We start from the raw sequence: 13,278 nt of genomic DNA, 5'->3' as shown, positions 1-13,278 counted from the left end.
GATGTGAATTTAGAGGCGGATTTTTTGGCCTTGTTTGTTTGTTTGTTTGGGGATGAAGTTTCACCCTTGTTGCCCAGGCTGGAGTGCAGTGGCACGATCTCGGCTCACTGTAACCTCTGCCTCCCAGGTTCAAGTGATTCTCCTGCCTCAGCCTCCCAAGTAGCTGGGATTACAGGCACGCACCACCACACCCACCTAATTTTTTGTATTTTTAGTAGAGATGAGGTTTCACCATGTTGGCCAGGCTGGTCTCAAACTCCTGACCTCTCAGGTGATCCACCCACCTTGGCCTCCCAAAGTGCTGGGATTACAGGCGTGAGCCACTGCGCCTGGCCTTTGGTCTTGTTTTGCTTTTTTTCCAGGGAAGGGCATCATTTGGGAAGACAAAGAGGCCCAGAGAGTGGGCTCAGCTCAGGAGTGGCGAGGGCAGCTGGGAACCACCTTCTGCTGGCTCCCTGCAACCCTGGCTCAGCTCTGCCCCTGGACGATGAACTTCTCTTCATGCCCAGAACTGCCAACCGTATTCCCAGGTTCGCGGGAAAGTTAATATCTGTTCTGTGTTTTGTTGAAAAGTCCAAATCTGACTGTGTGATTCAAGGCAGTAGTGTCAAACTTTGGCCAGGGAGGGGTGGTTTTTGGGGGAAGCTTGGAGAAGTGAGAAGTTATCTAAATATTGTGACATGAGAAGCTTTTCTGTTGATTTTAATGCACTTTGCATAGTTTTCCAAGGCTCTTGGCAGCTCTGTGGTGGCCTGATTCTTTGTGTAACATGAGACTGCCATGGATGAGGCTCAATAATACTTGGGTGTGTGGTTTGTCACCTGGGAACCTGGGTGCACATGCTCTGTATTTTCTTGCCAACCAGAAATCTTGAGCAAATGACCAGCTCATCAACATTTCTTTCTGACCCTTGATGTGCCAGCAAATTCTTGAAAATTACTACCATGTGACAGCTTTTTGGTGGTCTCTGTGTGGAGGAGACAGAAAGGAATCAATTGTAAAAAATTGGCACCACACTTGGTGTTTTGGCCGGCCGTCTCAGCAAAGTGGCTGTTGTTGTATAAAGTAATCTGCTTTGTCAAGGGCGGGTGGGAAGGAACGCTGAGCTTCTAGCTCAGATTGGGTTGTTGAAAGTCAACCTCCTGGAAAACATTGTTGAAATCAGGAAGCCAAGTATATTGTGAGTATGAGAGGATTGAGATGGAAGTTCCTAAGATCTAGGTGAAATCTAAGAAGCTGGTGGCAGGGAGCAAAATCTTTTTTTTTTTTTTTTGAAGAAAAGCTCTTTGTTTTGAAATAATCGTAGATTCACAGGTTGTTGCAAAAAAATATACAAGGAGATTGCATGTTTCCTTCACTTCCGTCACATCTTGCCTAACTGTAGTATAGAGGAAGTCATTAAATGAAGCCGAGTGGTTTTGAGATAGCTAATTGGCACTTCTGACAATGCAATCATAATCCTATTGTGGGGATAGCAGCAACAAAAAATTTTTTGGGCCCCTGCTATTTGTCAGTATACCGAGCATTGGGAAGGTAAACAGGTCAGTCCCGGTTACTCCCTTTGGGGGGTTACAGAACGAGCAGGGAGACTGACATAAAATAGATCATTATGCAGCTAATTCATTAATTGCTGTTGTGATAGTGCTATAAAATGGAAATATAGTCAAAAGAAAAAAAATCATTTCATGAAAAGAGACTTTAAACATTTCCATGAAGTTTAATCATATTAAAATTTTCTTTCTTTTTTTTTTTTGAGATGAAGTCTCGCTCTGTCGCCCAGGCTGGAGTGCAGTGGCGTGGTCTCGGCTCACTGCAAGCTCCGCCTCCTGGGTTCACACCATTCTCCTGCCTCAGTCTCCCGAGCAGCTGGGACCACGGGCGCCCGCCACCATGCCCGGCTAATTTTTTGTATGTTTCGTAGAGACAGAGTTTCATCATGTTAGCCATGATGGTCTTGATCTCCTGACCTCGTGATCCACCTGCCTCGGCCTCCCAAAGTGCTGGGATTACAGACGTGAGCCACTGTGCCCAGCCATATTAAAATTTTCTAAACGTTCTATAGGATTTGTCACTTTGAAGTTTGCTCCTACTATAAACTTTATAATCGTGTCCTTTTTGGGAATAATTTTTCCAAATTTTCTTCTTTTTCTTTTTTAGAGCTGTGGAAGCCAGCTATGTTTTTGAATTAATGGCAGCGATGACTGTGCCCACAGATGGAAGTTTACGAGGATCTTATTAATGTACGTCAAAAATTTGGCTGCAGAAAGAAAATTAGACTTCAGAAATCTGTTCTGCAATATCGCCAGCAATTAAAACACGCTCCTGCCAAGGGGCAAGATTCTTGAACGTTGGCTGTGTTTGATGAGACGCTAACATCTTGTCGATAGCAAAGCTTCCTGCCTTTAGTTCCAGAGTGTAGCTTTGCAAACCACACTGAGAGTTCAGATGCACAAGGTTCACTCATGTGGTTCAGCAATGTGATCTAATTTGGAATCCTTAGGGTTTAAGTGAAGAGAGGAACAATTAGATTTATGTTCCCTGTTGAACTCAAGATGTGGTATCCGGGCAACTCAAGCTGAACGCACCCAAGATAGCGACCCTACCCACCTACTTGGTAAACTCTGCACAGGTGGTGGAAATAATACCTGGATAAATATCACTGGTCACTTAGGACATTTTCTTTATATCAACATTTGCTGTGGGAGGTTCTCACGTCTCCTGGCTTTTGCCAAACAAACAGTGTACTTCAGACAAGAAGCAGGAAACAAAGGTTTGTCAGAAGGTGCTGGGAGTCATTGGCCTTATCAGTGATGTGCCCAGCCAGGTTATTTGACTGCTTGCCAGCTCCAGTTTGTGTGAGATGCTGTCTTGAATTAGGATACGTGTCCAAGAAGCACATAATATTTAAAAGCGCTGACCTCAGATTTGTTTAAAGGGGAACATCTTTGTAATGTTTCATTCCTCATTGATGTTGGGTGTCACTGAGCCTGTCAAAATGCATTTAGTATAGAAGCAAGAGCTCCACTTCCATTGCCTTATTTTAAATAAAATGGGGAAAGAAAGCCCACAAAAATCCAAAGAGCCTCAAACCTAGCTTTTCCTCCCCTTGTAGGGAAATCGCAGTGTCGGTTCATGTTAATCTTGATGTTAATCTCTTGATGTTAATCCTTTTGTTGAATTTCACTTTTACAGTAATTTTCTTGTTATGAGACAGAGTCTTGCTCTGTCACCCAGGCTGGAGTTCAGTGGCTTGATCTCGGCTCATTGCAACCTCTGCCTCCTGGGCTCAGGTGATCGTCCTGCCTCAGCCTCCTGAATAGCTGGAATTACAGGCATGCGTCAGCATACCTGGCTAATTTTTGTATTTTTAGTAGAGACAGGGTTTTACCATGTTGACCAGCTGGTCTCGAACTCCTGACCTCAGGTGATCCACCCACCTGAGCCTCCCAAAGTGCTGGGATTATAGGCGTGAGCCACCGTACCTGGCCAACTTTTGCTATAATTTGTAAATAATAATTTTTGGCATTTTTTTCAGAATGTTGGAGCTGAGATTGGGAGTATTTATTATTTTCAGTGAATGCTGGTGAGCAGGTGGGTGTGCTCTTAGACACTGGAAGCCTGGTGTCCCCTAGGCAGCCAGATGCTGCACTAACACTTGGAGGCAGGCCCCAATACACCTCTGTATTCCCCAGGACCTGGCACACAAGCTGTCATCAGTGGACGCTGGCTGCATTTGCTGTTGAAAACTTGCAGCTGGATGATGGTGGACTTTGGAGAAGACATATCTGATTTTGAATCCTGGTTCTGCTGCTCGCTCATCTGAGTCCTTGGGCAAACCAGTTAACCTCTCTGAGCCTTTTCTTTTTTTCACATGTGAAATGAAAAATAATAGGACCCACCACATAGAGTTGGAAAAATTAGATGAGATGATATTTAGTGCTTTCTATGGAACCTGAGGTATGTTTACTTGTAGATTGCCCGTGTCCCTAATTAGAGTGTAAGCCCCATGTGGACAAGGATTTGTCTTATTCACTGCTGTATCCCAATGCCTGGCACAGAGCAGGTGCTCAATAACTATTTGTCAGTTTAATGAATAAAAATGTGTTACCGATTTTTCTATGATATTACTGTAAAAAGAAAGAGAACAGTGTAAAGATCGGGAGACTGAAGACATGAGACAATTATATTGGAAAAAAATAAAATTATTGGAGAGAGAGATTTGTGTCAGTATGAGTTATCTGGATATATCAGTATTGGTCATCAATTCTACTTTTAAGTATAGTTAATCTTTTAGTTATGGAGTCATTCATTTTTCTGGATGATGTTTTTTGAGATTCCTGAGAGAAATTGACTTACCCCTTTTAAAATCTTTAACTGATATACATATATATCTATATATGTATCGATATGTATCATTACAAGTACTGTGTGTATATATACTATGTATATATGTATGTATACTATGTGTATATACATATATACACATATATACACACAGTGTCTATACGTATATACACATAGTATATATACACTAGTATACACTATGTGTATATACATATAGATACTGTGTGTATATATATGTATACACGTATGTGTGTGTGTGTATATATATATATATATTTTTTTTGAGACAGAGTTTCACTCTGTTGCCCAGGCTGGAGTGCAGTGGCGTGATCTCAGCTCACTGCAACCTCTGGCTCCCGGGTTCACGCAATTCTCCTGTCTCAGCCTCCTGAGTAGCTGGGATTTCAGGTGCCTGCCACCACACTCGGCTAATTTTGTGTTTTTAGTGGAGATGGGATTTCACCATGTTGGTCAGGCTGGTCTCAAACTCCTGACCTCAAGTGATCGACCCATCTCGGCCTCCTAACGTGCTGGGATTACAGGCATGAGCCACTATGCCCGGCCTCATATATTTTCAATCTAATTATGTATTCTTATTTTTGGCTCTCCACCCATTATGGCAATGACTGCAACTGCCCCTCTCTCCCATTCCCTCTCTTCCCCTTTCTTATTTCTTGCTATTTTACTCTGCCTCCAGGATAAAATATTATAGTGCATTAAAAATATTTCTGAGAATTAATGATGTAGGGGAATGTTAGCTTCTCAGGGAAAAGTTTAAATAAAGTCGAAATAGTGTTTTTCCTTAGGGGTATCTCATCTTTGTACTAGTAATTCTATAGGCAGTCAGTAATTGACCTGCCCTTGCAATTACCAGAATCTGGTGTCAATTAGTAATCAATTTGGGGGATCAGTATGTGTCTAACTGCTGGGACTCAGGCCGGCACTGATGCTACTTTGCAAAGTCATGACTGGATTTAAAAGTGTTTTAGGGACAATTCTTTAATCCACCACCAGATGGGAAAGGTACTCCATTGAAGTGGAGTGTAGCATTGGGTTTGTTCAAACAGGTTTGGTCACTTTGCTGCTTCCTAGACTGGATGGTTCGCATTTTTCTGGGTGCAGGAAAGAGAGCCATTCACTTGGGCCTGTATTTTAACATTTTACATAAGAATTAAAGTACATGTTGGTACAGATTCTGGTACTCTATGTGCTCTTAAAATATCTAAAGGGTTACATATTTTCAACCTTTAAGAGGATGCTATTGACATGTAAGTTTGATATTTTTTCCCCCTCAAAGTAAACTTTGGTTTCCCATTTCATAACTTCCAATCCCCTCTCTTCCATGTCATCCCCCACTTTCTTTGTGGGATCATTAACAATAGGTTAATGATTAAGAACACGTGCGACAGAGATCAACAGCTCTGTGTTCAAGTCCAAACTCTTCCCCTCGGCAAGGTACGTGACCTCCCCGTGCCTCAGGGTCTTGCAGAGTGGAAATGCCCACTTCGCAGAATGGCTGTGGGTGTGGATGAGACGATGTAGTGGACGCTCCTGCCTGGCACCCATGGGTGCTCATGAAGATTGTGTTTGCTGTTGGCTGCAATATGTTGTGACTTATCATGTGTGATCCTTGAGTGAAGAGGCAGGTGAGTGCAATATTTTTATACTTCTCCGGTACATTAGCATCTCAAACTCCACTAAATGATAATTTAGTTATAACCCCTTGCTTCCTCCTCCCCACCCCACGCCCACTTCTGGATAGGTAAAATAAGTGGTTTTCAGTGGTGAGGGTAGGGGATGATACTGCTCTCCCAGGGAACATTTGGCAATGTCTGGAGACATTTTTGATTGGGGGTGGGTGTTACTGACATCTACTGTGTAGAGGCCAGGGATGCTGCTAAATATCCTATCATGCACAGAACAACCCCCATACAACAGAGAATTATGTGGTTCCAAATGTCAATAGTGCTGAGGTTAACAAATACTGGGCCAAAAGAAAAAAAAATAAAAAGAAACACTGGGCTAAGCGGTATTCAGCAGAAGGAAAGTTCCCTGTCTTCAGTCTAGTCCATTGAACTTCATTACTTTCTACATATATACTAATCAGGACCTACGCTTGACTCTGGGGCCAGTCATGTTGGCCCCATGAGCGTCATCTTGGCATTGATTCCCTTTGCCCCTCAAGTCCCACAGGGGTAACCTGGTTGTGCCGAGGTGAATGCTAAGCATGTAGTGAGTTTACATTTTAGCTGATGAACACTGAACTTGGGAAATCTACAGCTCTTATAGTAAACAGTAAGTCTGCTCCTTGTCTGTTACTACATTTGCTCCTAAAGTGACGGAAATTAAGGGGGAAGACTTTCCCTCATCCCTCAAGGGCATAAAGAATCCTATACAAGGTGCAGAGGACATGGAATAGGGTATTTCAGATTGGTGGTGGTTGAGAAGGCTTCATAGAAGTGGAGATACCTGAACTGGGTTTTATGTAATTTTTTTTATTTTTAAAATTTCAATAACATACTTTGTTTCTAGAAGCTTTGCCAATGAAGGTAAAAAGCATAGAAGTACAGCTCTGATGAAGATTTGTAGTAAGAAAACTAATTAAACGTGAAATTAAAGGAAGCTGTACCAAAATCACATGTGCATCCAAGTGGCTCAGGATTGGGGAACAGAGGGAGCACCTGATTTTAGCACAGATCAGAAAGCACTGGAAGAGGGAGGCCCGCTTGGCCTCTGGTCCTGGAGGCATCAAGGATTTGGTTCCTGGCCGGTTGCGGTGGCTCACACCTGTAATCCCGGCACTTTGGGAGACCGGGGTGGGAGGATCACTTGAGGTCAGGAGTTTGAGACCAGCCTGGGCCAACATGGTGAAACTCTGTCTCTACTAAAATACAAAAATTAGCTGGGCGTGGTGGTGCATGCCTGTAATCTCAGCTACTTGGGAGGCTGAGGCACAATAATTGCTTGAACCTGGAAGGCCAAGGGTGCAATGAGCCGAGGTCACGGCACTGCATTCCAGCCTGAGTGATGGAGCAAAACTCTGTCTAAAAGAAAAAAAAGATGTGGCTTCCATTCTGCAGACTCCTGGAATTGCACTTAGCAATACACAGCCCCAGTTGCCAGCCCCCAGCCTGTCTCCAGAAAAGGAAGAAACCTAGACAGGGACACGGAGAGGCATATATCTTGCTTGCTCATGTGATTGGGAAGTGCTGCCTGGAGCACTGTTCTGCTAGAGTTTTTGAGGCACATCTGGACCTAACAGGAACGTGACCTGGACTAGATTAGTGGTGTTTGCCTTGGGGAAAAAGAGGGTGAAGTGATGTGTAGTGTCTGCACAGAGGATAGTTTCTGATCCTTCCAGAAGTCCCACTCAGAATGAACTGGTTGTTAAAGGGTGAGTAGGGCTTCAACCCAAAGGCAAGGAGAGAAAAGGTGTGCCCAGAAGCAGATATAGGATAGGCAAAAGGCACAGAAGCACAGACCATCATGAGATGTTCAGGAACAACATGCCATTTCATGTTGACAGAGTGAAGCATGCGGTCAGAGAGGGCGGATGGTCTACTCTTGGTGGGACAGTCAGGGGGTGCATCTCGCCTGTTGGGCTTCCTCAGAAGGAGCAGGAGCATCTCTTACTGTGGTCTATGAGTGCCCTAGAATGGAGGGGCATGAAAATATGTGTCATGGATGTAATTGCAATTCTAGATGTCTCTGTGAAATACAGAGAGCTTTATCTGCCCTCTTTGAAAGGCTCAGTAACACCAAACATGGAATGAGGGATGAATGATACAAAGGGATACAAAGAGGTGGAGGAGAATTGGGAGTTCTGGTGATGCTGGGAACCCTCTAAAGAGAGACTTCTTTTTTGTCCCAGTAATGCATTAACTTCTGTGCTGAGCATCTCAACATAGATTATGTGGGGAGAGGGAGGACCCTCTGGAAGAGTCCTGGCTGAGCTTAATCAGCTTGTTAGCACAGAGAAGCGGTTGCATCTGTGTCCCACGAAGATAAACGCAGGTATAACAAGGGCTTACTGTAAGCAGCTGAGCTACATTTTTCTGAGATGATTTTTTTCATGTTGGCAGCTGCGAGCCTGAACTGACTCCTATGAACTAGTCTTCTCCAGCAATAGACCCTCCTTCAACTTATGGTAGCCTGTACGCCAAGGGTGACAGACTGGAAAGCAGGATCTACTGGGACATCTATGGGAAAAGGAGGGGGAATGAGATCAAGGATTGAGGACGCTAATGGGTAAGCATGAGAACCATTTGGGTAAACACCGCAGCACGGTCTCTGTGAACACTGGCTATGAAAAGCATCAGAGGCTGGGCAGGCAGGTTGTAAAATGGAGCCAAGTTAGGGAGAATCCTGTGGGATATGGTCACAAAATGGGACATTATACCACAGTGAAAATGATGAGAGTAGGTAACAGGCATTAGCATGAATACATTCTAGCCTTTTAATCTGAGAACCAGAAACCATTTTATTTATTTCCAGCAGGAAAGGTTTAATTCAGGAAATCAGGTGCCTGGAAAATGGTTGCAAGGCCATCCTGGCCAATGTGGTGAAACCCCGTCTGTACTAAAAATACAAAAATTAGCCGAGCGTGGTGGCGGGTGCCTGAGGCAGGAGAATTATTTGAACCCAGGAGGTGAAGATTGCAGTGAGCAGAGATCACGCCACTGCACTCCAGCCTGGGCGACAGAGTGAGATTCCATCTCAAAAAAAAAAAAAAAAGGAAAAAAAAATGGTTGCAAGGGATGGTCAGGGAGCAAAATCCTAGGGAGGTGGTGCTCCTCAGAAGTCAGGAGGGATCAGGAAGCCTCTGTTGCTACTGCGGAAGCCCGGTTATCTGCTGCTGTCACTGCTCCAGGAAGAGTGAAATCCATGTTTGTCCCACCATGCACTTCTCGCTGGTGATCTCAGAACAGAGACCGTAAGGGCTGTTCCCAGGCTGCCCCATCCTGTGATTCATCAGCTGAGAGCAAAGAAGAGGCAAGGATCATGTTGAGGGTCAAAAGACAGGAGTGACATAATGTGGTATGAAAAAGCAACTCCCAGTGCCTGCAGCATATTACCATTTCTTAAAGTACAAAAACAAAATAACATTTTTTTTGGGCGTTTTTGTCATGGTGTGTTGGGGCTGGGTTGAACTGGCATGCAAGAGCCAACAGTTAACTTTTCAGGAATTTTGCAAGCCAGTTGTTAAACACAGCCATTATTAAAAATTAATTACACTTATAGTTAAATTATATTGAATTTAATATTCTAAACTCATCATTTCTTAATCATTTTACTGCCTTTTACTATTAGCTGTGCTTTTGAGGTTATTTATAGCTATTGCATCAGTTTATTTTTTATTTTTTTGAGATGGAGTTTCACTCTTGTTGCCCAGGCTGGAGTGCAATGGCACCATTTCGGCTCACTGCAACTTCTACCTCCCAGGTTCAAGCTATTCTCCTGCCTCAGCCTCCCAAGTAGCTGGGATTATAGGCATGTGACACTAAGCCTAGCTAATTTTTGTATTTTTAGTAGAGATGGGGTTTCACCCTGTGGGCCAGACTGGTCTTGAACTCCTGACCTCAAGTGACCTGCCTGCCTCAGCCTCCCAGAGTGCTGGGATTCCAGGCCTGAGCCACCGCGCCTGGCAGCTATTACAGCTGCGTGATGAAAATACACTACTCTGGTTTGCTACTGTACATCTCTTTGCAGCTCTGTGTTCAGTAATATCACCTTGGTAGCCTGGAATAGGCCACAATGGGAGTATTTACACCAAAAAATTGACAAATGCTGCCAATCAGAGCTTGCTTGTTTTGTTGATGATCTAGATACAAGGAAGTGGCAGGGTAGGGGGAATGTTAGTCATGCAGATTTGACTTAAAAGTTCGCCATGTCTTCAGCTGCTGCATTGTAAATGGCACAAAAATTGAGGAAACAGTCTTCTAGTATTTGACAACTACTACCTGATTCAACAAAGAGTTACCCTTATGAATGATGAAAATGTTTTCCACCATATGTCTTTGTCATTTATTTTGCTTTCTTCTTACTTGTTAATGTAAACAAAAATATTAACCAGCATTCATATTGGAACTACACTTGTTCATCAGTTGCAACCATATGTTCGCTGCAATTACAATGGTTTGGCAAATATCAACAAAACCATTCTGTAAGAATCAACTGACTTTACCGATTTACATAAAAGTCAATCTTATTATTTGTAAATTGGGTGCTATACATCCTTTATGTCAAAAAATTTATAAGACACAGCATGATGACTATGGTTAATGTATTTGTCTTAGTCTGTTTGGGTTGCTATAACAAAATATCATAAACTGAGTGGCTTATAAACAACAGAAATTTATTGCTCACAGTTCTGGAGGCTGAGGAAGTCCAAGATCAAGGTGCTGGAAGATTTGGTGTCTGACGAGGGCTTGCTCTCTGCTTCGCAGATGGTGCCTTCTAGCTGGGTCCTTAGATGGCAGAAGGGAAGAACAAGTTTCCTCAGTCCTGAGTCCTCTGCGAGGGCTCAACCTCAATGGCCTCCTCACCTCTTAAAGGTCCCTTAAGACGATTGCATTGGGGATTAGGCTTCAACATGTGCATTTTGGAGGGACACACACATTCAGATCGTAATAGTATTGTGTACTTGAAAATTGCTAAGAGAGTAGGTCTTAAGTGTTCTTACCACAAACATAAGCTAAGTATGTGAGGTGAGGTGATGGATATGTTAGCTTGATTTGATCTTTTACAGTGTGTATGTAGATCAAAACGTCACATTATACATTATAAATATGTATACTTTTGATTTGTCAATTATACCTTAATTAAGCTGGAAAAAATTTTTAAAAATTTGTAGTAAAGTTATAAAGGAATAGGCACACATACCCACATGCGTACATTCAACTTCTTGGAGATGTGGTTGCTAAACATTTACCATCACATCACTGCATATATATATATCATGAACAAAGAGGTGAAAACATTTCATATAGTGGTTGCCTGTGTGGGGCAGTTGTGGGTGGAAATCCACCAATACCTGCGTCTGTTGTGTCTTCCCTGGTTTGCCGTTTACCTGGGCATCCAAGTTCAAAGTCGGGGAGCCATGGAGGAATCCTCCCTCCCACTTCACAGCCCATCACCAGCTGTGGTTGAGTTTTCTTTTGTTTTTGGAAAACAGCTTTATTGCAGTATAACTGATACATTTGAAAAACTAGGTAGGCCCCAGGGGCTCACACCTGTAATCTCAGCACTTTGGAGGCTGAGGCAGGAGGATGGCTTGAGCCCAGGAGTTTAAGACCAGCCTGGGCAACAAAGTGAGACTCTGTCTCAACAACAACAACAAAAAAACATTAGACTGGTGTGGTGGCACGTGCCTATGGTCCCAGCTACATGAGAAGCTGACATAGGAGGATTGCTTGAGCCCAGGAGTTTGAAGCTGCAGTGAGCTATGATTGCACCACTGTACTCCATCCAGCCTGGGCAACCGAACAAGACCCTGTGTCAAAACAAAACCAAAACCAAAACTGCACGTTTGATGTATACGATTTGGTGAATTTGGACGTAGGGATATACCCATGATACTATCCCGACAATCAAGGTTAATGAACATATGCTCTCCAAAGGTTTCCTTGTGTTCTTAATTTTATATGTTCATTTGTTGTGGTAAAAATGTTTAACATGAGGTCTGCCCTCTTAACACATTCTTAAGTGTACTATACTGTGTGAACTATAGGCATGATGTTGTGCAGCAAATCTCTAGAACTCATTCATCTTGTATATTGATTCATTTTCACGTTACTGAAAAAGACATTCCCGAGACTGGGTAATTTACAAAAGAAAGAGGTTTAATGAACTCACAGTTCCACATGGCTAGGGAGGCCTCAAGATCATGGTGGAAGGCGAAAGGCACTTCTTATGTGGTGGCGGCAAGAGAGAGAATGAGAGCCAAGTGAAAGGAGTTTCCCCTTATCAAACTCTCAGATCTCGTGAGACTTATTCGCTACCATGACAACAGTATGGGAGAAACTGCCGCCGTGATTCAGTTATCTCCACCAGGTCCCTCCCACAACACATGGGAATTACGGGAGTACAATTCAAAATGAGATTTGCGTGGGGACACAGCCAAACCATATCATCTTGCATAACTGAATCTTTATACCCACTGAAAAGCTCCCCCTTTTCCCCCTCCACAGCCCCTGACACCCAACATTCTATTCTCTGCTTCTTGAGATTTATTGTTGAGTTTTCTTCCTAAGCTTTTCATTGTATTTATGTTTCCACTTGACAGTTTCCAACTTGGAGTCCAGTTGGAAAAATGGTTTTTCCCAGCAAGTCCTCTCCTGTAACTTTCAGAGTACAGAGTGCGGTGGAGAATGTGGTTGCTAGAGAGCATGGAGGGTAGAGAGACAGAGAGAGCTCTCTGAGTGTCACCCAGCTTCCTCAGCAAAGTGTGCTGTGGGCATTTATTAATCTCCAGGGAAGCAAACCTCTGCAAAAAAAAAAAAAACTTCAATGAAGAACACATATCAGGGGACCTTGAGCAGTTCAAAAGGAGAGGCCAAGACTAAGGTCTCTGAAAAAAAGAAAGTGACATCTCAGCATAGCCTCTGCAGAAACAAGAGCAGGACACACGGAAAAGGGTGAGTTGAGCCCACATAGAGAAATCCAGGCCAAAGGACAGGGCTGCTTCTTGAAGCCATTTCTCAGGATGGGGCAACTGGAGGTGGCGGAGCTGGGTGAATATAACCCCAGTGTTGTCCTGGCCCGAGGGCGATGCAGGGCCTGCACAGCTGTGTGTGTAACAGAACTCCAGGTACCATGAGCTCAGCTGTTCCTCCTCTTAGTGGAAACTCCTGGGGCAGAAGGTTAGGAAAGTGGGCAGGGCATGAAGGGACATGGGGCAGCAGGCTTGGGGAGGCTGCGTGGGCCCATGAGTGC

At 43.6% G+C, this 13,278-nt stretch overlaps 1 long non-coding RNA gene across 1 annotated transcript in view; it reads left to right on the top strand.

Annotated features, from left to right (window-relative positions):
- Positions 1 to 4,850: 4,850 nt before the first annotated feature.
- Positions 4,851 to 13,278, top strand: part of LOC103882607 — a 43,374-nt gene continuing 34,946 nt past the window's right edge. Inside the window, exons 1-2 of the long non-coding RNA XR_002520827.2 lie at positions 4,851 to 5,990; positions 8,427 to 8,592. This is a non-coding gene — a long non-coding RNA (uncharacterized LOC103882607). The remainder of the gene's footprint in view (positions 5,991 to 8,426; positions 8,593 to 13,278) is intronic.

The sequence above is a fragment of the Papio anubis genome, chromosome 4 (genome assembly GCF_008728515.1).
Source record: "Papio anubis isolate 15944 chromosome 4, Panubis1.0, whole genome shotgun sequence".
Taxonomy (NCBI): domain Eukaryota; kingdom Metazoa; phylum Chordata; class Mammalia; order Primates; family Cercopithecidae; genus Papio; species Papio anubis.
This window is presented reverse-complemented; position numbering and strand designations above follow the sequence as displayed.